Source organism: Somniosus microcephalus, unplaced genomic scaffold, assembly GCF_052327205.1.
Source record: "Somniosus microcephalus isolate GS21.2 unplaced genomic scaffold, FLI_Smic_1.0 unresolved_chr9, whole genome shotgun sequence".
Taxonomy (NCBI): Eukaryota; Metazoa; Chordata; class Chondrichthyes; order Squaliformes; family Somniosidae; genus Somniosus; species Somniosus microcephalus.
The window spans coordinates 25,487,673-25,513,920 of record NW_028225187.1 but is presented as its reverse complement, the minus strand read 5'-3'; the positions used below and the strand labels follow the sequence as shown (position 1 = coordinate 25,513,920).

At 44.0% G+C, this 26,248-nt stretch overlaps 1 long non-coding RNA gene across 1 annotated transcript; it reads left to right on the top strand.

Annotated features, from left to right (window-relative positions):
• The first annotated feature begins 7,357 nt into the window (after window positions 1-7,357).
• LOC147084954 (uncharacterized) lies at window positions 7,358-22,330 on the top strand. Its single transcript, XR_015075876.1, has 4 exons — window positions 7,358-8,459; window positions 11,371-11,414; window positions 14,623-14,660; window positions 20,216-22,330. It is a non-coding gene; the product is annotated as an uncharacterized LOC147084954 (long non-coding RNA).
• Window positions 22,331-26,248: the final 3,918 nt, after the last annotated feature.

Below are 26,248 nucleotides of genomic sequence, written 5' to 3'. Positions count from 1 at the left end.
ATCAAGCATCGTTGCGATTTATATAGAGAGAGTGCGAAGAAGAACAACAACTTGCATTTATATACCGCCTTTAACGTATTATAATGTCCCAAAGCACATCATAGGAGCATTGTAAGATAAACAATTTGACACCGAGCCAAAAGGAGAAATTTGTGCAGGTGACCAAAAGCTTGGTCAAAAAGATAGGTATTAGGAGTGTCTTAAAGGAGGAAAGAGAGATTGAGAGGTGGAGGAATTCCAGAGCTAAGGGCCAAGGCAACAGAAGGCACAGCCAACACTGGATCACTGATTGTAATCAGGGATTCTCAAGACGGCAAAATTAGAGGAGCGCAGATATCTCGGAGTTGTGGAGCTGAAGGAGATTACAGGGATATGGAGGAGCGAGGGCCCTGGAGGGATTTGAACAGGAGGATGAGAATTGTAGGTCTGGAGGAGGTTACGGAGATAGGGAGGGGACGAGGGGCAATGGAGGGATTTGAACAGGAGGATGAGAATTGTAGGGGCTGGAGGAGGTTAGAGATAGGGAGGGGGCGAGAGCCATGGAGGGATTTGAACAGGAGGATGAGAATTGTAGGTCTGGAGGAGGTTACAGAGATAGGGAGGGGACGAGGGGCAATGGAGGGATTTGAACAGGAGGATGAGAATTGTAGGGGCTGGAGGAGGTTAGAGATAGTGAGGGGGCGAGAGCCATGGAGGGATTTTAACAGGAGGATGAGAATTGTAGGTTTGGAAGTGATTACAGAGATAGGGAGGGACCGAGGGCCATGGAGGGATTTGAACAGGAGGATGAGAATTGTAGGGTTGGAGGAGGTTACAGAGATAGGGAGGGGGCGAGTGTCATGGAGGGATTTGAACAGGAGGATGAAAATTGTAGGGGCTGGAGGAGGTTACAGAGATAGGGAGGGGGTGAGGGGCCATGGAGGGATTTGAACAGGAGGATGAGAATTGAAGGGGCTGGGGGAGATTACAGAGACAGGGAGAGGGCACGGGCCATGGAGGGATTCGAACAGGAGGATGAGAATTGTAGGGGCTGGAGGAGGTTACAGAGATAGGGAGGGGGCGAGGGGCCATGGAGGGATTTGAACAAGAGGATGAGAATTGTAGGGGCTGGAGGAGGTTACAGAGATAGGGAGTGGGGCGAGGGGCCTTGGAGGGATTTGAACAGGAGGATGAGAATTGTAGGGCTGGAGGAGGTTACAGAGATAGGGAGTGGGGCGAGGGGCCTTGGAGGGATTTGAACAGCAGGATGAGAATTGTAGGGCTGGAGGAGGTTACAGAGATAGGGAGGGGGCGAGGGCCATGGAGGGATTTGAACAGGAGGATGAGAAATGTAGGGGCTGGAGGAGGTTACAGAGATAGGGAGGGGGCGAGGGGCCATGGAGGGATTTGAACAGGAGGATGAGAATTGTAGGGCCGGAGGAGGTTACAGAGATAGGGAGGGGGCGAGGGGCCATGGAGGGATTTGAACAGGAGGATGAGAATTGTAGGGCTGGAGGAGGTTACAGAGATAGGGAGCGGGCGAGGCTCATGGAGGGATTTGAACAGGAGGATGAGAATTGTAGGGCTGGAGGAGGTTACAGAGATAGGGAGCGGGCGAGGGCCATGGAGGGGTTTGAAAACATGGATGAGAATTTTGAAATCGAGGTGTTGCTTATGCGGGAGCTAATGGAATCCGGCGAGCACAGGGGTAATGGGTAAACTGGATTTGCTGCGAGTTAGGACACGGGGCAGCTGTGTTTTCCTTTCCACCTTGAGGTAGGACAACTGTTCACATGGTGTTGTTAGATTCTCTGCTGTACGATTATATGATTAAGAGATTCGATTAGGTGGCTGCAAATAAACTTAGAGCTAGGCCATTCAAAATTGAAATCAGGAACCATTTGTTCACGATAAGAGTAAGCGAAATCTGGAACTGGCTCCCTCTAAAAACGGCAGATGCTAGATCCATTGACATATTTAGGTGGAGATAGCAACATTACTGTTCGGTAAATATATCAAGGGATTATGACCAAAGGCGGGTAAATGGCGCAGATTAGACAAATTATATAGATTCGGAAGTCTGATATCAACCAACTTGTTGTCTTTATTAATAACCTCCGAAAGTACAAATAATCTCTATGTCTATGTATTGACCGGTATGGCATTCCTCGTGGTCTGTCTTGCCTCTATCCAATCCTGGAGAATTCTCAGCATCAAATACCTACGGATTACTGAAAGTGATCTTGTTTATGCACTTAAATGCACACTGTCAGGTGACCTGCGCTGCAACAATCAATTTTTTGCCATTGTTGAATGTGGCAGGACAAGTTGAGAATGGCTTTTAAAAAAGCACATGGCATCCTTTGCTTAATAAACAGAGGCACAGCGTCCAATGGCAAATAAGCTGTGCTAACCCTTTACCAATCAATGGTTAGGCCCAAGTTTGAGTATTATGTCCAATTCTGGTCACAAATCTTCAGGAAGTATGTCAAGCGCTTGGAGGAGATTTAGCAGACTGGTACCCGGGATGAGGGACTGCAGCTAAATTGGGAGAATTGGGGAGCAGGGATTGTTCTCCGTATTCATTGAAGGTTAAGGGGATATTTATTCGAGGTGATCAAAATTATGAATGGTTTTGGTAGAATAAATAAAGAGAAACGGTTTGCAATGGCAGAAGGATCTGCAACTAAAGGACACATATTCCAGATACATGGCAAAAGAACCAAAGGTGCAATGAGAAGATTTTTTATCTAAACTTCGAGTTGTTATGTTCTGGAATGCACTGTCTGAAAGTGCGCCTGAAGCAGATTCAGTGGTATCTTACAAAAGGGAATAGAAACATAGAAACATAGAAGATAGGTGCAGGAGTAGGCCATTCTGACCTTCGAGCCTGCTCCGCCATTTAATGAGATCATGGCTGATCATCCAAATTCAGTACCCTGTCCCTGCTTTCTCCCTATATCCCTTGATCCCTGTAGCCTTAAGAAATATATCTAACTCCTTCTTCTTGAATATATTTAATGAATTGGCCTCAACTGCCTTCTGTGGTAGATAATTCCACTGGTTCACCACTCTCTAGGTGAACAAAATCCTCCTCATCTCTGTCCTAAATGGCTTACCCCTTATCCTTAAACTGTGACCCCTGGTTCTGGGCACCCCCGCCATTGGGAACATCCTTCCTGCATCTTCTAGCCATGTTAGAATTTTATAAGATTCAATGAGATCCCCTCTCATTCTTCTAAACTCCAGCGAATATAAGACCAATCGACCCAATCTCACCTCATAAGTCATTCCTGCCATCCCAGGTATCAGTCCGGTTAATCTAAGCTGCACTCCCTCCATGGCAAGAACATCCTTCCTCAGATAAGGCGACCAAAACTGCACACAATACTCAAGGTGTGATATCACCTTGAATCCTGTACTTGAATCCTCTCGCCTGAAGGGCAACTTCTCGCTGTGAAGGCCAACAGAAAATGTTGGCAAGACTTGGAAGTTGAAGCCGGAATTCTGAGGAGAGAAACAGAGTTAACGTTTCAGGTCGATGACGTTACATCAGAACTGGATGAATGCTCTCATGAAGTTTCATCGACCAGAAAATTTAACTCTGCTTCTCTCTCCACAGATGAATGCATGTGTGTGAAGGAAGCAATTGTAGGGCTACAGGGAAAGAGCAGGGAAGTGGGACTAATTTAGTAGGTCTTTGAAAGAGCCGACACGGGCACGTTGGCCCGAATGGCCTCCTTCTGTGCTTTATGTGCCTATGATTCTATGAAATCTGAGATTATTGTCTATTGAACATTGTGAAATATGCCACTCCACCAGTAGATGGCAATGTCGCACCGCATGTAACTCAAAGCAAGTACACAATTGTTTTCTGGGGCACTTTACTGAATGTATTATTGCCCTCTCAGATTAAAGTCAATGCACTATAACAAAACCAAAATACTACTGAGGCCGGATATTTGAAATAACGAGAGAAAATGCTGGCTACACTCAACATGTCAGCCAGCAACTGTGGAGAGAGAAGCAGAGTTATCTTTTCTGGTCGATGAACTTTCATAAGCACATAAGAAGTAGGAGCAGGAGTAGGCCATGCGGCCCCTCGGGCCTGCTCCGCCATTCAATAGGATCATGGCTGATCCGAATCTAGACTCACGTCTACTTCCCTGTCCTCTCCCAGTATCCCCAATTCCCTTATCTGCTAGGAAACTGTCTATCTCCGTTTAAAATTTATTTAATGTTGCAGCTTCCACAGCTCTGTGGGGTAACAAATTCCATAGATTTACTACCCTCTGAGTGAAGAAGTTTCTCCTCATCTCAGTTTTGAAAGGGCAGCCACTTATTCTAAGTTCTAGCCTCACACATCAGTGGAAACATCCTCCCCGCATCCACCCGATCAAGCCCCCTCACAACCTTATATGTTTCGATAAGATCGCCTCTCATTCTTCTGAACTCCAATGAGTAGAGGCCCAACCTACTCAACCCTTCCTTAAACGTCAACCCCCTCATCTCCGGAATCAACCGAGTGAACCTTCTCTGAACCGCCTCGAGTGCAAGTATATCTTGAGGCTATATTCATGAGAGCATTCATCCAGTTCTGATGTAATGTCATCGACCTGAAACGTTAACTGTGTTTCTCTCCTCACCGATCCGGCCTCAACTTCCAAATCTTTCCAGCATTTACTGCTTTTATTTGAGGTTAATGCATGATGTTAATATGTGGTGTGGAGGTAGCTTTACTCTGCCTCAATCCCCACGCTGCCTGATACCTGAATTTCATTGTCCAAACCCGGAAATGGTAGATGTGGATACTGAATTCGACCAATTTATGATCCTAAATGTAAACCCACTATTTAAAAAAGGTGCAAGAGAAAAAATGGGGAATTGGGAATTACAGACCGGTAAGCCTGACATCGGTAGTGGGGAAAATGTTAGAGTCCATTCTAAGAGATGTAATAGCAGAGCACTTGGAAAACAGTGACAGGGTCGGACAAAGTTAACAGGGATTTACAAAAGGTAAATCGTGCTTGATTAATCTACTGGGATTTTTTCAGGATGTAATTTGTTGAATAGATAAGGGAGAACCAGTGGATGTGTTGTATTTGGACTTTCATAAGGCTTTCGATAAGGTCACGCATAAGGGATTAGCGTGTAAAGTAAAAGCACATGGGTTTCGGGGTAAAGTACTAACTTGGCTCGAGATCTGGTTGGGAGACAGGAAGCAAAGAGTTGGAATTAACAGTTATTTTTCCGAGTGGCAGGCAGTGACTGGAGGGGTACCGGAGGGGTCAGTGCTAGAACCGTAGCTATTCACAATATGTATAAATGACCTAGATGAGGGAACTAGATGTAATATCTCCATGTTGGCAGATGACACAAAGGTGGTGGGCGTGTGTGCTACGAGGAGGAGGCTGAGAAACTCCAGTATGATTTGGACAGTTTGGGTGATTGGGCAGATGCATGGCAGATGCAGTATAATGTGGATAAATGCAAGTTTATCCACTTTGGTGGCAGAAAAAGGAAGGCAGCTTATTATCTTAACTGCAATAGATTATGAGAAGGGTAAGTGCAACGAGACCTGGGTGTCCTTGTGCACCAGTCACTGAAGGTAAGCATGCAGGTGCAGCAGGCGGTTAAGAAGGCAAATGGTATGTTGGCCTTCATAGCGAGAGGATTCGTGTACAGGAGCAAAGATGTCTTGCTGCAGTTGTACAGGCCCTTGGTGAGACTACATCTTGAGTATTGTGTGCAGTTTTGGTCGACTTATCTCAGGAAGGATGTTCTTGCCATGGAGGGAGTGCAGCGCAGATTCACCAGACTGATACCTGGGACGGCAGGAATGGAGTATGATGAGAGATTGGGTCGATTGGGCTTATAATCGCTGGAGTTTAGAAGAATGAGAGGGGATCTCATTGAAACTTATAACATTCTAACAGGACTAGACAGAATAGATGCAGGAAGGATGTTCCCGATGGTCGGGGAGTCCAGAACCAGGGGTCACAGTCTAAAGATAATGGTTTAGCCATTTAGGACAGAGATGAGGAGGAATTTCTTCATCCAGAGAGTGGTGAACCTGTGGAGTCTCTACCACAGAAGGCAGTAAAGGCCAATTCATTAAATATATTCAAGAAGGAGTTAGATATATTTCTTAAGGCTAAAGGGATCAAGGGATGTGGGGAGAAAGCAGGTACAGGGTACTGAATTTGCATTGTCAGCCATGATCTCATTAAATGGCGGAACAGGCTCGAGGGGCCGAAGGGCATTATTCTGCTCCTATCTTCTATGTTTCTTAACCTGAGATATAGTTGACCGTTATCTCTGGAAATGGAACAGTTCCTGTTCATGTTCCTGGGTCGACTGGGGGCCGCGAATACATCAAAATCGGTGGGGAACAATATTCCAGGCAAAGGGGCCCGCCGATTTCCCGTATCGTTAAAATCACTGGAGCAGAGATCTCCGGTTTATTATTCTCAGATTCCCTCCACAGAGCGAAATTTAATTTCTGGGCTGGCTTCTCGCAGCTCACGTTCTATTGTCTGACATTGAGTGGAGGTGTGTAGCAATATTTCTCTAATTATTTATTGTCAACTTTATTTATTTGAAATAGGGAATATCTGGACATTCGCTGGAATTGTGGCTGGCGGAGTTGTATTGATTTTGATTATCACAGCAACCGTGTGGTATATTTGCAATAAGAAATGTGAGTATGGTCTCTCTTGAAACATCGGTAGTAAGTATAGTCAACACTTTTACTGAAGAAATCTCGAAAATACCACCCGCTGAGGTATTATTCAGGTGGTAGTCACTGGGAGAATCTGATCCATTCCACTCCAATCTGTCTTTCGGAGCCTTGGAAATTCTTAAGTCGACGTGCAGTTGTAAATATGAATGTATGTTGGATTTTATTGCTTGCTCAGTGATTCTAGTACTGATCAGTAGTCAGGGATCACGCTTTCATTAAATTCATTGTGATTGACATTCATCTGATGATAAAGTTAAGTCAGAGAACAATGGGAAGAAATTTCAACTTCGTCCGCGACGTAAAACCGGCGGTAAATCGAAATCAAATTGTATGCTGTGCAGCCGATCGGTTACTGCCAGCTCTACGCCCCCCACTGACATTGAAAATTGGACCTAATGGGGGTCATTTTAAAATTTGGTTCACGTTATTTGTGGGCGAGTTCGTCCATCACAGCTTCATCGTTGCTTCTCTGCTAATAACAACATTTAACGATCTTTGATTTTACACCTAAAAGAAAACTATTATCAACTTTTCTTTGATTGCAGCCAAATCGAGGAGGAGAAGACATGATGCGTGAGTTAACTGTTTCCTTTGAATTGTTTTTTTCAAAATTCATTCATCCACGTGATGTGAACGTCACCAGCAAAGTCATATTTGTTGCCCGCCCCTAATTGCCTCGAGAAGGTGGTGGTGAGCTACCTTCTTGAAAGCAGCTGACTGACCTGCTAGTGCAGTTAAGATTCAACCACATTGCTGTGGGTCTGTGAGTCACATATCAGCCAGACCGGGAAAGGGCAGCAGATTTCCAACCCTAAAGGACATCAGTGAACCAGGTGGATTTTTAGAACAATCCGGTATGTCATGGTCATCATTACTGATAATAGCTTTGAATTCCAGGTTTATATAAATTGAATTTAAATTCCCCAGCTCTTTTGGAATTTGAACTTACGTCTTCCAATCATTAATCTGGATTATTACTGGTAACATAGTCACTATATTACCGTACACAACATATTATCTGCGAGTTTGTGGTAATGCATGTTTAGTTGGTGCCTGAATGAAAAATAGGCTCTTTTATTTTTTTCCCATCGAGTTAAATTCATTGGTTTCCTTTTTTTAATTCTAAATGCGTGGTCACTCCGTTTTTTTTTTCTACATTGAATTTATGTCCGCTGCTGGAGGGAATCCAGGACAAGTAGGGACAATCGTGAAATTAGCGTTGGCCATTGAGAAATGATATCAGCAATCACATTTTCACACAGTGGCAGTGGAAATGTGGAGTCACAGAATCACAGAAACCCCACAGTGCAGATAGAGGCCATTTTGGCCCATCGAGCCTGCACCGACACGTATCCCACCCGATCCCCGTAACCCCTACATATCCCACCCTATCCCCGTAACCCCACGTATTTAATCCCCCTAACACTAAGTGTCAATTTATCATAGCCAATCAACCTAAACCCGCAAATCTTTGGACTGTGGGAGGAAACCGGAGCACCCGGAGGAAACCCACGCAAACACGGGGAGAATGTGCAAACTCCACACAGACAGCCACCCGAGGCAGGATTTGAACTCGGGTCCATGGCGCTGTGAGGCAACAGTGCTAACCACTATGCCACCGTGCTGCCCTTGGGAGTTTGCTCCCAAAAAGCTATGGATTCTGGGGAACAATTACAGCTTCAGTACTACGAACGATAGGTTGTTGATAGATACGGACATCGAAAGATGTGGAGCAAAGGTGGGTAAAATGAGTTGAGGTACAGATCAGCCACGCTCTAAATGAGTGGCGAATGGTGATATGTCACTATCTTACAATGTTCCTAATACGGCTCAGGATATGCGGAGAGTTACAGTAAAATGTTTGTGTAAACGTCGTGCCTAGAAACAGTTTCCTCCAGCTTTCCCTGTTCTCAATAGAAGCAGTTCATTGTGCCGAAATATTCGAGTTATATAGGCACATAGGAACCAGGAGCAGGCCATTCAGCCTCTCGAGCCTCCTCTGCCATTCAGGTAGATCATGGCTGACCTGTATGTTAACTTCACTTACCCTCCTTGGTATCGTAACCCGTAATACACTTGCCTGTCAAAAAATTATATAGGATTACAAAGGTCATAAGGCATACAGGCTATTCGGCCCAACCAGTCCATGCCGTTGTTCATGCACCACTCGAGACTCCACCCGTTTTTCCTCATTTAAATCTATCAGCGTCACCCTCAATTCCATTCTCCCTCAAATGCTTGTCCAGCCTCCCGTTAAATGCATCGATACTATTCACCTCAAACACTCCCTGTGGTAGTGAGTTCCACATTCTCACCACGCCTTGGATAAAGAGGTTTCTTCTGAATTCCCTATTGGATTTCTTGGTGACTATCTCATTTTGATGGCCTCCAGTTATGCTCTTCCCCACAAGTGGAAGCATTCTCTCTTTATCCACTCTATCAAAACCTTTCCGAATATTAAAAAACTCTATTAGGTCACCGCTCAGCCTTCTTTTTTCAAGAGAATGGAGACCCAGTCTGTTAATCCTTTCCTGAGATGTATACCCTCGCAAATCTAACAATCTCAGGTTTAATCTTTCCATTGACCTAGCCTCAATTGCATTTTGGGGGAGGTAGATCCAGATATTTACTACAATATGGGATTGCTGGCATCACCTCCGAACGATCTAGCTCTAATTTTAAATTTGTGCCCCTTTGTTCAGGACAGTACCACCACAGGAAATAGAGCCTATCAAATAACTTAATCATCTTACGCACTTCAATCAGATCACCCCTTAATACTTTACATTCAAGTCAATACAAACCTAATTAATGCAAGCAGTACTCATAATTTCACTATTTTAGTCAGCCATAAATAGATTAAGTCTCCTGTTCCATAAATTAACGTAAATTTTCGACGTGTACGCAGGGAGATTTGCTCCATAGGCCCTTATTTATCAATTTTAGCCTGGAGCCATTCTCAGATTCTGATTTAGTTTAGGAGTATTGAATAATAAGTGAATAACATTGTTGATAAGATCCACCAGGCCACTGTTAAACGTAGCTGTGTACTGGGCTGTGGACCTTCTGCATCAGGTGAGATCTCAATGATTGCGAGGTAGCGGTCAATTTAAAGTTTGGCTTGCCAACTGATTGGTTTTATCTTGCTTGGAAGTCAGATGGGCCCACGAGAATGCTAGGTCACACAGACTTCCGTGGAATGCCGTGGAGCACCAGCAGGCTTTATACCACATCCGATTTTGCATTTCATTAAAATCAAGGACCGCCCGGTACCCTCCAAGCAGGTTGGGTTAAAATCGGGACTGTGGTCTCACATCCAAGTTAAAACAGACCTACAACATTATCATGGGTACCCAGTTTTGCTGGAAGAATTGTGCACAGTTACTCGTGGTCTTCCCTGTCCCTTTCTCAGTTACTCACATAGCTGGGGCAAGCACAGATCAGCTTAATGGGCATTTTTTAATTCACTTATGGGATGTGGGCGTCGCTGATAAGGCCAGTATTTATTGCCCATCACTAGTTACACTTGAAAAGGTGGTGGTGTGCCGCCTTCTTGAAGCGCTGCAGTCCGTGTGGTGAAGGAACTCCTAAAGTGCTGTTGGGGAGGAAGTTCTAGGATTTTGACCCAGCGTCTATGCAGGATCGGCGATAAACTTCTAAGTCAGGATGGTGTGTGACTTGGAGGGGAACCTGGAGGTGGTGGTGTTCCCATGCGCCTTCTGCCCTTGTCCTTCTAGGTGGAAGAGGTCGCGGGTTTGGGAGGTACTGCAGTGCATCTTGTAGATGGTACACACTGCAGCCACGGTGCGCCGGTGGTGGAGGGTGTGAATGTTTAAGGTGGTGGATGGGGTGACAATCAAATGGGCTGCTTTGTCCAGGATGGTGTCGAGCTTCTTGAGTGTTGTTGGAGCTGCACTGATAAAGGCAAGTGGAGAGTATTCCATCACACTCCTGACTTGTGCCTTGTAGGTGGTGGAAAGACTTTGTGGAGTCAGGAGGTGAGACACTCACCGCAGAATATCCAGCCTCTGACCTGCTCTTGTTGCCACAGTATTTATGTGGCTGGTCCAGTTAAATTTCTGGTCAATGGTGACCCCCAGGTTGTGGATGATTGGGGATTCGGCGATGGTAATGCCGCTAAATGTCAAGGGGAGGTGTTTAGGCTCTCGCTTGTTGGAGATTATCATTGCCTGGCACTTATGTTGCGAGAATGTTATCTGCCACTTATCAGCCTAAGCCTGAACGTCATCCATGAATTTACACCTAAATATATAATGTTGATCAAATGGCTGAACTCACATGTTTACCAGTGTATCTATAAGCTAAGCCAGCAAGAAATGATCAATTTGCAGCATAAAGCTTTCTACCATGTTGCATAGCATTGAAAATGTAGCAGTAGCTTAGAAAAACTCGGCAAAATGGGAAAAAAAACCTATTGCAACATTTCCTTTCTTAGTGTTTCTGGATGTCCCTTGAACTCAAAAAAAGATAAGATATCATAATGCTATGAAGATTTCCTTCTTTGAGAGTGATCATAAATGGAGCATCGTTGAATTCGAATTGTTGGTTGGGTGCCTTTTAATCTAAGTTTGTGAAACTTCAAAAGAAAATCTGTTATTTGCTGCATGACATGTTTTTATTTTATTTAGAGGTAATCTTTGGACCACATTTGACGACAACACCAATAATCCACGTAAGTTTTTATTATGGGTTATAAGATTTTTACAATCCTCTGCTAAATTCCCTCTTGAGTTCTTAGTCTGCACTATATGTTTCTACACTCGTAGTTTACTATTTACCAGCTATTACTTGCGAAGGAGGGAGTTCATTCTACAGTTAGAATCACAGAGATTTGAATTATTGGTGCAGATTTGGAGAAAATCAAAGTAGACTTTTCTGAGAGATACGATTGTGAAAATGGAGGAGGTGCGGTCATATAGGTTGAAAATAACCTAATGATAATTGAGATGGGTAGATCAGATTCCAGTACGGGGGCTAGGGAAACCGTGTGAAATGGACGATATTGGAACATCGGCAAGTTAAACGTGTGATAGACCCTAATGCACCACATAATACCGGTAAGGTACCACATAATAAACTTATGGATAAGGTCAGGGAATGCGGACTGAGGGGACAAGTAGCAGAATGTACAGATAGCTGGCTTCAAGGCGGAATGCAGAGAGTAGGGGTAAATGGTAACTGTTCAAAGTGGCAGAAGGTGCGAGGACTACTGTTGTTCACAATTTCGATTTGGAATCAAAAGCACAATTTCAAAATTTGTGGAGGACATCAAATTGGAATGGACAGTCAATAATGAGGAGGACTGTAAGAAATGAGAAGAAGACATTAATAAACTTGCAGAATGGGCATATAATTGCCAAATGAAATTCAACACAGATAAATGTAATGTGCTATATGTTTTAAGAAAAATAGGGAGGTCACATATTACTAGGAAACTGAGAATCTAAATGGGGTCCAGCGGCAAAAGAATCTCAGAGTAAAAATACACAAATCACTAAAAGTATCAACATAGGTTAACAAGGCCGTAAAACAAATACCAAGCAGTGTGTTTATTTCTAGAGTCATAGAGCCATAGAGTTATACTGCACAGAAAGTGGCCCTTCGGCTCATCATGTCCGCGCCGGCCAAGATGTCCTATCTATTCTAATCCCATTTTCCAGCACTTGGTCCGCAGCCTTGTATGCTATGGCTTTCAAGTGTTCACCTAAATGCATCTTGAATGTTGTGAGGGTTCCTGCCTCTAATGTCCTTTCAGGCAGTGAGTTCCAGATTCCAACCACCCTCCGGGTGAAAATGTTTTCTTCCAATCCCCTCCAAACCTCCTGCAATTTACCTTGAACCTATGCTTCCTGGTTATTGACCCCACTACTAAGGTGAAAAGTTCCTTTCTATCTACACTATCTATACCCCTCATTACTTTGTACACCTCAATCAGGAACCCCACAGCCTTCTCTGCTCTAAGGGAAACAACCTCAGCATGTCCAGTCTCTCTTCATAGCTGAAGCGCTCCAGCCCAGGTCACATCCTGGTGAATCTCCTCTGCACCCTTTCCAATGCAATCACATCCTTCCTATCGTGTGCCGACCAGAACTGCACACTGTATTCCAGCTGTGGCCTAACTAGCATAACCTCCCTGCTCTTATATTCTATGCCTCGGCTAATGAAGGCAAGTTTTCCATATGCCTTTTTAAACACCTTATCTACCTGTCCTGCTGCCTTCAGTGATCTGTGTACATGCACACAAAGGTCGCTCTGATCCTCTGCCCTTCCTAGGATCCTATTATTCATTGTGTATTCCCTAGCCTTGTTCGTCCTCCCAAAATGCATCATTTCACACTTTTCATGGTTAAATTCCATTTGCCACTGTTCTGCCCATCTGACCAACCCGTTTATGTCGTCCTGTAGCTTCAGGCTTCCCTCCTCACTATTTACCACTCAACCAATTTTCCTGTCATCTGCGAACTTACTGATCATACCTCCTACATTCATATCTAAATCATTAATGTACACTACAAACAGCAAAGGACACAGCATCGATCCCTGCGGTACACCAATGGACACAGGTTTCCAATCACAAAAACAACCTTCGACTGTCCCGCTGTGCCTCCTGCCACTAAGCCAATTTTGGATCCAATGTGCCAAATTGCCCTGGATCTCATGGTCACTTACCTTCTTGACCAGTCTCCCATGTGTGACTTTATCAAAAGCCCACGCAGACTACATCAACCGCACTACCTTCATCCACGCACCTAGTCACCCCCTCGAAAAATGCAATCAAATTGGTTAGATATGATCTCCCCCGACAAAGCCATGCTGACTATCTTTGATTAATCCTTGCCTCTCCAAGTGGATTCTAAATCTGTCCCTCAGTATTTCTTCCAATAAATTCACTGCCATATTCATGTTAGGTTCACTGGCCTGTAATTCCCTGGTTTATCCCTACTACACTTCTTGTATAATGGTACTACGTTAGCTGTCCTCCAGTCCTCTGGCACCTCCCCTGTGGCCAGACAGGGTCTGAAAATATGTGTCAGAGCCCCTGCAACCTCCTCCCTTGCCTCACACAGCAGCCTGGGATTTATCTCGTCTGGGAAGAACTGAAAAGTAGTGGAGTGATGATAAATGCGTATCGAACCTTGGTTGGCCCACACTTAGTGTACTGCGTACAATTCTGGTCGCCATGTCATACAAAGGATATAGAGGCACTGGAGAGGGTGCAGAGAAGGTTTACAAGGCTGATACCAGAAATACGAGGGTATACATAAAAGGAAAGGATGAATAGGCTGGGTCTCTTTTCTCTTCCAAAGATAAAGGCTGAGGGGTGATGACCTTAAAATCATGAAAGCTTTTGATAGAGTAGATAGAGAGAGAGAGAGATTCCACTTGTGGGGAAGAGCATAATAAGATAGTCATTGATAAATCAAATAGTGAATTCAGAAGATGCTTCCTTACCCAGAGCGTGGTGAGAATGTGGAACTCGCTACCAAAGGGAGTGGTTGAAGTGAATAGTATAGATGTATTTATGGGGCATTTAAATAAGAACATGAGGGAGACAGGAATAAAGGGTTTGTCTATGTTTTCTAAACAGGCGTGTTAGGTTATATGATGGAATTTCTACACTTGCAAGAACTTTCTCACGGGTTTCATTAAATTGAATAGTTAATCAGTGATCTCAGGCTATTTCCTCAGTAATATGTCCCACTGTTTTATTAATCAATTATCACTTCCCTTTAGTTCTACAATGGTGTGGACTCATGCCATGTATGCTCTCTGTGGCACAGGTTACTGGACGCCAAGAAATATTGCGCCTGTACTTGCTTCTTAGCGTTAATTCTGCGCATGCTTATTCTACCTAACTGTGCGACTCCTTCCTTACACAGATGCAGTGAACACGAGACGTTCCTTCAGGTTTTCTCAGGTAAGTCAGTCCATATTTATTCCTTTATGGAAGATCAGACATTTGCAATCAAGCAGAGGAACAGCGGGGCCTTGCAGTGCATGTCCACAGATCCCTGAAGTAGCAGGACAGGTAGATAATTTGGTTAAGAAGGCACACGGGATACTTGCCTTTATTAACAGAGGCATGGAATATAAGAGCAGAGAGGTAATGCTGGAAGAGTATAAAACACTAGTTAGCCGCAACTAGAATACAGCGTACAGTTCTGGCCACCGCATTACAGGAAAGATGTGATTGCACTAGAGAGGTTGCAGAGGGGATTTACGAGAATGTTGCCTGGGCTGGGGACTGTTAGCTATGAGGAACGATTGGATAGGTTGGGGTTGTTTTCTTTGGAACAGAGGAGGCTGAGGGGAGACTTAATTGAGGTGTATAAAATGATGAAGGGGCCTAGATAGATTGGATATGAAGGGACTATTTCCCCCGGCAGAGGTCAATAACCAGGGGGCATATATTTAAAGCAATTGGTAGAAGGATTAGATGGGAGTTAAGGAGAACTTTTTTCACCCAGAGGGTGGTTGGGGTCTGAAACGTTGCCTGAAAGCGTGGAAGAGGCAGAAACCCTCATCGTATCTGATTATACTTGGATATGCACTTGAAGTGCTGTAACCTTCAAGGCTCCGGACCAAGAGCTGGAAAGTGGCATTAGGCTGGTTTGATCTTTTTCGGTCGGAACAGATACGATGTGTCGAATGGCCCAATTCTATGCCATAAATTTCTATAATTCTATAAGTAAAGCACACGTGTCTTCAAACACAGCTTTCAACCTCCAGAAGGAGAAGTTGCACTTTGTACCTGTTCAAGTTCTTCATTAATAAGATTGAATACTGCTCTTAAAAACAACCCCTCCACAAATTACAAGTCCTGGAGATATCCTAAAGGCCGAGGCTTGAACATTTCTTTATTGCACGCATGCTTCAGTAACTGTCAGTATATTTTAAAACGAGTTTCCAACAGTCATGTGGCACTAACAATGACAGTGTCGAATCGGACCTGCAGTTGCATTGAGAAAGAAACAGTAGCTTTTTTGAATGCAATGCAGATCATCTAATCTCAATTTAGACATAATATGTAAGTGTTAAAGTTTATTTTTACAAAGTACTTCTCTGTATTTCTCAAGGACATACCTCATGCTGGGATGCCCTCTTCCACTCTCATTCATATGGCCAATTCGCTATGTAACCCTTAGATATATGGGCAATGATATACCTATCAATTCGTCCAATGAAAAGCGACGAGTTAGGAAAGTAACTATAGGTTTTTATTGACTAAATAACAGAGCCCACCCTCATGGGTGATCGGATCCAACAAGGAGGAATACCAGCCAGTCGACTACCTTTATACCTGGGCAGGTAGGTGGAGCCGTGGGCGGAGTCAGTGATGGTCAGCCCAGGTATAACAGTGTGACAAGAGGCGACCTCGTATAGTGATACAACAGTGAGAACAGTGATAACAATATAACAGTGATAATTATAGTGTAACGATAGTGAACGATAAAAGTGGTTTACCACAGGCAATATATTCGATAGTGGGGTGTCCCAGATGAGTCCTGAAGTTAATTCTGGTGCAGTAACCATTGCTCCGGTTGAGCTAAGTCAAATTCAAGGATACATAGGGCCATATTTTGCGACCCCTACGCTACTTATGAAGTATGTACATGCCCGTAGGGGCCGCACAACTACCGAGTTTAGCATTCGAAGCCCTGGGTGAAGGGCTTCTGCGGGTGGAGAGTTGCACTATTTGCCTAACTTCCGCCTTCTGAATGAGTATGAAATTCTTATGCCTGCTTTTACCAGCATTAAAGTTTTAAAAGCTAGAAAAATGAAATTGTATCACTCATTTATATATTAAAAACCCTGTTAAATAATGTAAGTTTATTTTTAACCCTGTTAAAACATATTTTTTCAAAAAAATAAATTGTTTAAATTATTTAATTAAATTGCATTTTAATTAATTTTAAATAAGTAATGTTTAAAAAAATGTTTTCGTGGGTTCGTGCATGTTTTAAGTGATCCCTTTTCATACTTATAGGGATTCCATATGTACAAATCTCACAAAGGTATGAATGGGGTTTCCCTTTTATTGTTTGGGCTGGCCCACGTGATCCCAGGGGCGCTTGCAAACCACAAGCCTGCGATCGCAAACTTTGGGCATTAGATTTATTACGGCACAGAATGAGGGCATTCGACCCATCGAGTCCATACCGGCTGTCTGTTGAGCAAGCCATTCAGTCCCATTCCCCCGCACTATCCCCGTAGCCCTGCAAGCTTATTTCCCTCATGTGGTAATTAAATTTATTTTTGAAATCATTGATCATCTCTGCTTTCACGACCCTCGTTGGCAGCGAGTTCCAGGTCATCGCCACTCGCTGCGTAAAAAAGTTCATCCTCACATCCCCCCTGTATATCTTGCCCAAAACCTTAAATCTGTGTCCCCTCATCCCTGTACCATCAGCTAATGGGAACAGCATTTTTCTATCTACCTTATCCATACCCGTCATAATCTTGTACACATCTATCCAAATCTCCTCTCAACCCCCTTTGCTGCAAGGAGAACAACACCAGCTTCTCCAAACTAACATTGCAGCTAAAATCCCCCATCGTTGGAAGCATTCTTGTAAATCTCCACTGCACCCACTCAAGGACCATTACATCCTTCCCAAAGTATGATGATCAGAACTGGACGCAATACTCTAGTTATGGCCCAACCAGAGCTTTATAAAGCTGCAGCATAACTTTGGTGCAGAAAGGGATCGATTCTCCAATCGTTGTGCCCGTAACAGAATATCACATCAGACAGGGCATTAGCGATGCTTTGCAGTGTGGACCTGCAGTGTAACTAACAGAAGCTGGACCATTGCCAATCATGTTGCCCTTTTATTACTTTGGCAAATATGAATTTTATAATATACGTAACACCACCCCTGAACTTCTTCTTTCCCAGCTGATCGTTTTCCCTGCCTCCTGAAATTACGTTTAATTCCGATTGGACAAATAACCACACAATTTAATTTTATCTCTGACACACACACTGTCCCTGTTGCTCAGACACAAACACATAACAGGCAATTAATCAACATCAACAACAACTTGTATTTATATGGTGTCATTAACTTCGTAAAAGGTACCAACACGCTTCACAGGAACAATCAAAATTTTACACCGAGCCAAATAAGGATAAATTAGGGCAGCTGACCAACGCTTTGTCAAACACAAAATGTTTAAAGGAGCATCTTAAAGGAGAAACAGGAGGGGGAGAGGCAGAGTTTTTTAGGGAAGGAATTCCAGAGCTTAGGCAATTGAAGGCACGGCTACCAAGAGTTGAGCGATTATAATCAGGGATGCTCAACAGGCCAGAGTTACAGGAGCACAGATACCTGGTTGGGGGGGCGGGACTTGTGGGACTGGAGGAGATTACAGATATAGGCAGGGGCGAGGTCATGGTGGGATTTGAAGACAAGGTTGAGAATTTTGAAAACGAGGCGTTGCTTAAGCGGGAGCAAATGTAGGTCAGTGAGCACAGGAGTGATGGGTGAATGCGACTTGGTGCGAGTTAGGACACGGGCAGCCGAGTTTTGGATGACTTCAAACTAACGTAAGGTGGAATGTGGGAGGCCAGCCAGGAGTCCATTGGAATAGTCAAGTCTAGAGTTAGCAAAGGCATGGATGAGGGTTTCAGCAGCGGATGAGCTGAGGCAAGGGCAGAGATGGGTGATGATACGGAGTTGGAATTAGGCGGTTTTATTAATGGCTTGGATATGTGGTCGGAAGTTTATTTCAGCGTCAACTATGACACCAAGGTTACGAAAAGTCTGGTTCATCCTCAGTCAGGTGGGATGGAGTCAGTGGCTAGGGAATGGAACTTGCGGCGGGACTGAAAAAGAATGTTCCGGCCTTCCCTACATTTAATTGGAGGAAATTTCTGCTCATCCAGAACTAGAGGTCGGACAAGCAGTCTGACAATTTAGAGGCCGTGGAGGGGTCGAGAGAAGTGGTCAGGTAAAGCTGGATGTTATCTCGGAAGTGACGCTGTACTGTTTTTTTTATTCGTTCCTGCGATGTGTGCATCTCCGGCAAGACCAGCATTTATTGCCCATCCCTAATTGGCCTTGAGAAGGTGGTGGTGAGCCGCCATTTCAGCGGGCAGTTTAGAGCCGCATATGGACCACAGCAGGTAAAGATGGCAGATTTCCTTACCTAAAGGACCTTAGTGATTTTTTTTCGACAATCCGATAGTTTCATGCTCATCATTGCTGACACTAGCTTTTTTACCACGTTTATTTAAATAACTGAATTTGAATTCCCCAGCTGCCATGCTGGGATTATAACTCACGTCTCTGGATCATTATTTCAGGCCTTTTATTTCTAGACCAGTAACATAACCAGATATGAATGTAGGAGGTCTGATCTGTAACTTCGCAAATGACATGAAAATTGATGGAGTGGTAAATAGCGAGGAGGGAAGCCTTTAGGCTACAGGACGATATAGACGGGATGGTTAGATGTGCAGAATAGTGGCAAATGTAATTTAACCCTGAAAAGTGTGAGGTGATGCATTTTGGGAGGACAAACAAGGCAAGGGAATACACAATGAATGGTAGGACCCTAGGAAGGACAGAGGATCACATGGACCTTGGTGTGCATGTACGTAGATCCCTGAAGGCAGCAGGACAGGTAGATAAGTCGTTAAAAAGGCATATGGGATATTGCCTTCATTAGCCGAGGCATAGAATATAAGAGCAGGGAGGTTATGATGGAGCTGTACAAAACGCTAGTTAGGCCACAGCTGGAATGCTGTGTGCCATTCTGGTCGCCACACAATAGGAAGGATGTGATTGCATTGGAGAGGGTGCAGAGGAGATTCACCAGGATGTTACCTGGGATGGAGTGCTTCAGCTTTGAAGAGAGACTGGACAGGCTGGGGTTGTTTTCCTTAGAGCGGAGAAGGCTGAGGGGGGATCAGATTGAGGTGTACAAAATGATGAGGGGCATAGATAGGGTAGATAGAAAGGAACTTTTCACCTTAGTAGAGGGGTCAATAACCAGGGGGCATAGTTTCAAGGTAAGGGGCAGGAGGTTTAGAGGGGCTTTGAGGAAAAACGTTTTCACCCAGAGGGTGGTTGGAACCTGGAACTCTCTGCCTGAAAGGGTGGTAGAGGCAGGAACCCTCACAACATTCAAGAAGCATTTAGATGAGCACTTGAAACGCCATAGCATACAAGGCTACGGACCAAGTGCTGGAAAATGGGATTAGAGTAGACGGGGCTTGATGCCCGGTGCAGACATGATGGGCTGAAGGGTCTTTTTCTGTGCTGTATAACTATGACACCATCTTACTGTACCCCCTAGATCTGTCCCATGCGCTTGCTGCTCTCTCTTTCATGCAGTTTCTACCTCTCTATCTATAACATTCTCCCTTTCTCTATGTATATTTCAATCACTGAAACACGGCATTGCATGTTATTAACACACACCATTGGTAAAGGTAATTACATATATGTCTCTTTTTAACTCCAGGATCTGGAGTGCCCAAGGCAAGAGGAAGGAAACGCCTACTTTTCAAATCAGAGTACTGAATTTTTGAACGACACGCAGCTCACCCCAACAGGACTGCATAAGGATCCTTATTTCGCAACATTTAGAGAATAGTGAGTTGTAACTGCAGGCCCGAAGCTGGTCTCGCGGCTGAACTGCCGAGCATCATGTAACCACGAACAAATCTTAAGGCACTCTGTCGATGAAGTCAGTTTTTTTGTCGCAGCCTGATACGATTCAATGACCCCTGTCGCTTTCCTTTCCTTTGTTTTTGAAAACAATTTATAAAATGGCGTGACTGCTGCTGCTTGCAATTATGGGGTAGACATTTCTCAGTTGATACGGGCAAACAGACAGAATTACATCGGCCACGCATTTTTAACCCTGCCTGATATTCCGTTCCATCACCCTTGTGGTCATAATGGGCGAATTACCGTCAAAAAATGAAACCGCAAAGTGCAACCCTCCACGACCAAGACATTGATTCTCAAACCTTGTTTAAATTGCTCAACACTTCCTTTAAACGAGTATTTAACTGATCATCTAGAACAATGTACCAGAAAATGCTGCCACTATAACTAGTGGCGAATGAGAATAGAAAGGTCATAGAGACACTTACCATGGTTCGTTCCTACCCATCCCCAAAGTCGCTTACATTCATTCCATAGTATCGCCTGTCTGCACACCTACCTCAGCCTATCTGCTGCTGCAACTATGGCCCTGATAACTCCAGGCTCGACTATTCCAATGTTAGCTTGCCCAGCTTCCCTCCTACCATCCTCCGTAAACTTCAGCTGATCCAAAGCGCTGCTAACAGTATCCTAAATCGCACCAACTCCCACTCACCCATCACCCCCAGTCCGGCAACACTTCGATTTTAAAACATTCATCCTTGTTTCCAAATCCCTCGATGGCCTCTCCCTCTGTAGCCTCCACCAGCTGTGCAAAACTCTCACAACGCTGCGTTACTCCAACCATCGCCTCTTGCTCTTCCCCCGACTTCCTGCGCCGGACCATTGGTGGCATTGCGCTCAGGTGTCTGGGCCCTAAGCTCTGAATTCCCTCTATAATCGTCTCCGCCTCTCTGACACTCCCTCCTCCTTCAAGACGCTGCTTAAAACTTACCTCTTTCTTCAGCTTTTGGTCATCTGTCCTACTGTCTCCTTTTGCTCAGCCTCATTTGTTTGTCTCATAAAGCATAAGGTGTAATATAAAAGCAATTTGTTGATTAATTATTCACCCGTTGTTGATGCACTTAACCAATATAGGCAGCTCCATTAATCAGGATTCTGCCCATAAACTATATATTAATTCAAACAATTCAGCAAGGAATTTATGCTAAACCTTTAAAAATCACTGGTCAACCTCAACTGGAGTACTCTGTCCAATTCTGAGCACCACATTTTAGGGGGGAACGCAAGGCCTTGGAGTGGGTGCAGAGGAGTTTTACCAGAATCGTTCCAGGGATGAGGGACTTCAGTGATGTGGAGAAGCTGGGGTTATTCTCCTTGGAGCAGAGAAGTTTAAGGGTCGATTTAATGGAAGTGTTCAAAATTATAAGGGGTTCTGGGGGAGTAAATAAGGAGCAACTGTTTCCAATGGCTTGAGAGCTGGTAGTCAGATGAGGCAGATTTAAGGTAATTGGCAAAACAACCAGAGTGGAGATAAGAACATTAGAAAGTGAGGGACAGGAAAATACCAAATGGTCCATCAAGCCTCCCCCACAATCATGGTGCCTGGAGCACCAGGACTAGATATTTCCTAACCCCTGCCCTTTTGTCACTGAGCCGGTCAGTATGAAAAACGGCTGTACGCCAGTGAGGCCGAGACTGCCCTCTCAGCTAGAAGCAAATAATGGCACTCTTCAAAGATGAGCAAGATGTATTTGTCAACCAATATGAATAAAAACGGATTATCTGGTCATCACCACCTTGCAGTTTGTGGGAGCTTGCTGTGCGCCAATTGGCTGTAGTGATTCCTATAGTACAACAGCGGCTATATGTCAAAAATACGTCATTGATTGTAAATTGCTTCGGGAAGTCATGTGGTTGTCAAAGGCGCTATATCTTTCTTTAATAAACTAATCTTTATGTTTCACTGTGGGTTGGAAGCCTATTTTGAACTCAGTTATGATATTTGACTTTTCTATCTGTTCATTTTAAACTTTGTGATGTTTTATGCAATATTTGTTCGGCGTTCAAGGGGTGAGATTCGATTGAAATAATCTTCTGTGCCTTGAGAGTGAGTCAAAGAGATAGATAGGTAGATAGTGAGAGAGAGAGAGATGACATTAGAGGCAGAGAGAGACAGAGAGAGAAAGTGTATATCCTAATGTACATTTGGGTTAGCCACAATCAGATAACTAGAACTCCCACTCGTTCTTGTCATAAAGACAAGCCGCTGCTGTGGTTTGTGGTGGACACCTGCAGCTCTGAACCACATATAGAATGATTCAATTCTCTATCGGGTATATTTTGCAACCTAAGTCATTGTCATGACGTTTTCAAAGACACAAAGTTTCATGGCCGCGACATAGCTTTTTCTTTCGTTTCACCAAAATATCAAAACCTAAAGTCACCTTCAAGATAACAACATAAAATTAGATTACATGACGGTGTTCCTCCCGACCACAATAGACGGTGACTGGACAAAATATCAGAAAGCTTCAGAGAAATTCCACAGACGATTTGCTATTCATTTCTTAGGGCAATTCTACTTGTTTGAGATTTTCAATCCCAGCTATGTTGATCGTTTGACATTTATCAGAGCCAAGATTGACTCCCTAATTGCCCTTGAGAAGATGGTGGCGAGCCGCCATTTTGAACTGCTGCAGTCCTTGTGGTGAAGGTACTCCCACAGTGCTGTTAGGGAGGGAGTTCCAGGATTTTGGCCCAGCGAGGATGATGGAACGCAATATATTTACAAGTCAGGATGGCATGCAACTTGGAGGGGAACCTGCAGCTGATGGTGTTCCCATGCGCCCTTGTCATTCATGGCTGGTAGAGGTCGCGGGTTTGGGAGGTGCTGTCAAAGAAGCCTTGGCCAGTTGCTGCTGTGCATCTTGTAGATGGCACACACTGCAGTCACGGTGCGCAGCTGGTGCAGGGGATGAATATTTAACGTGGTGGATGGGGTGACAATCAATCGTGCCACTTTGTCTTGGATAGTGTCAAGTTTCTTGAGTGTAGCTGGAGCTGCACTCATCCAGGCAAGTGGAGAATATTCCATCATCCTCCTGACTGCGCTGTAGCTGGTGGAGAGGCTTTGAAGATTCAGAAGGTGAGATACTCGTCTCAGAATACCCAGCCTCTAGCATGTTCATGTTGTCAGAGTAATTATGTGGCTTGTACAGTTAAGCTTCTGGTCAATAGTGACCCCGAGGTTATTGTTGGTGGGGATTCGTCGATGGTAATGCCGTTGAATGTCAAGGGGCGGTGTTTAGACCCTGGCTTGTAGGAGATAGTAGTTGCCTGGTACTTGTGGGAGGCGATCCGTGGAGTTGCCTCCAGCATACTGGAAGTGGGATTTATTTTGTCTGTATGCCCAGGTGAGGTATTCTTGTTTTTGCAGGGTACACAACAATATAAATGTAAAATGTCATAAGCCTTTTTTGATGGCCAAAACCCATCCCTTTAAGGATCACCAACCCAGACACTCAATGCCTGGAGCCATCAAATCCGCAAGTGTGTTGAAAGCCCCGCCCATCTGTACCTGCAAAGGGTGTAGAACCCTTTGTTTCCCGTATGATTTGGACAGGTTGGGTGATTGGGCAGAAGCATGGCAGATGCAGTATAATGTGGATAAATGCGAGGTTATCCACATTGGTTGCAAAAACAGGAAGGACGTTTATTATCTGAATGGCAATAGATTGGGAGAAAGGGAAGTGCAACGAGACCTGGGTGACTTTTGCACCAGTCGCTGATGGTAAGCATGCAGGTGCAGCAGGCGGTTAAGAAGGCAAATGGTATGTTGGCCTTCGTAGTGAGAGGGTTCGAGTACAGGAACAAAGTTGTCTTGCTGCAGTTGTACAGGGCTTTGTTGAGACCACATCTTGAGTATTGTGTGCAGTTTTGGTCACCTTATCTGAGGAAGGATGTTTTGCCATGGAGGGAGTGCAGCGAAGATTCACCAGACTGATACATGCGATGGCAGGAATGACGTATGAGGAGAGATTGGGTCGATTGGGCTTATTTTCGCTAGAGATTAGAAGAATGAGAGGGGATCTCATTGAAGACAGGATTAATTAAAAATGTCCTAGTAAAAGATCCCCTTGGAATGAGTGACCATAACATGGTTGAATTCCATATTCAGTTAGAGGGCGAGGAGGTTGTATCTCAAACAAGCGTGCTAAGCTTGAATAAAGGAGACTATGAAGGTATGAGAGCAGAATTGAGTAAAGTGGATTGGGAAAATAGGTTAAAGGATAAGACGATACATGATCAGCGATGTACATTTAAGGAGTTATTTTGCAACTTCCAAAAAAAGTATATTCCACTGAGAAAAAAATGGTGTAAAAGAAAAGACAGCCATCCGTGGCTAAGTAAAGAAATTAAGGATAGTATTCGACTAAAAACAAGGGCATATAAGGTAGCCAAATCTAGTGGGAGGATAGAGGATTGGGAAAACTTTAAAAGACAGCAAAAAATAACAGAAAGATTGATTAAGAAAGGGAAGATAGATTATGAAAGTAAATTAGCAAAAAATATAAAGACAGATAGTAAGAGTTTTTATAGTTATATAAAAAGAAAAAGGGTGGCTAAAATAAATGTTGGTCCCTTAGAGGATGAGACCGGGAAATTAATGGTTGGAAATATGGAGATGGCAAAAACAATGAATGAATATTTTGTATCAGTCTTTACAGTAGAGGACACCAAGAATATCCCAACACTTGACAAGCAGGGGGCTATAGGGGGGGAGGAGATAAACACGATCAAAATCACGAAGGAAGTGGTACTCGGTAAAATAATGGGACTCAAGGCGGATAAATCACCTGGACCTGATGGCTTACATCCTAGGGCCTTGAGGGAAGTGGCGGTAGGGATTGTGGATGCAATGGTAATAATCTTCCAAAACTCCCTGGACTCAGCAAAGGTCCCGGCAGACTGGAAAACTGCTAATGTAACACCCTTATTTAAAAAGGGCAGCAGACAGAAGGCTGGAAACTATAGACCAGTTAGCCTAACATCTGTGGTAGGTAAAATTTTGGAGTCCATTATTAAGGAGACAGTAACAGGACATTTGGATAATCATAATTTAATAAGACAAAGTCAGCATGGTTTTATGAAGGGGAAGTCATGTTTGACAAATTTGCTGGAGTTCTTTGAGGAAGTAACATATAGGGTGGATAAAGGTGAACCAGTGGACGTAGTGTATTTAGACTTCCAAAAGGCATTTGACAAGGTGCCACACAAAAGATTATTGCTTAAGGTAAAAAATCACAGGATTGGGGGTAACATTCTGCCATGGATAGAGGATTGGCTATCTAACAGAAGGCAGAGAGTTGGGATAAATGGTTCATTCTCAGACTGGCAATCAGTAACCAATGGTGTTCCGCAGGGGTCAGTGCTGGGTCCCCAACTCTTTACAATCTATTTTAACGATTTGGAGGAGGGGACCGAGTGTAACATATCAAAGTTTGCAGATGATACTAAGATGGGAGGGAAAGTAGTGAGTGAGGAGGACATAAAAACCTGCAAGGGGACATAGACAGGCTAAGTAAGTGGGCAGAGATTTGGCAGATGGAATACAATACTGGAAAGTGTGAGGTTATGCACTTTGGCAGGAAACATCGTAGAGCAAGATGTTATCTTAATGGCAAGAAACTTGAAAGGACTGAAGTACAAAGGGATCTGGGGGTCCTGGTGCACGAAAATCAAAAGGATAGTATGCAGGTGCAGCAAGTGATTAAGAAGGCCAATGGAATGTTGGCTTTCATTGCTAGGGGGATAGAATATAAAAATATGGAGGTATTGCTTCAGTTGTACAAGGTATTGGTGAGACCGCACCTGGAATACT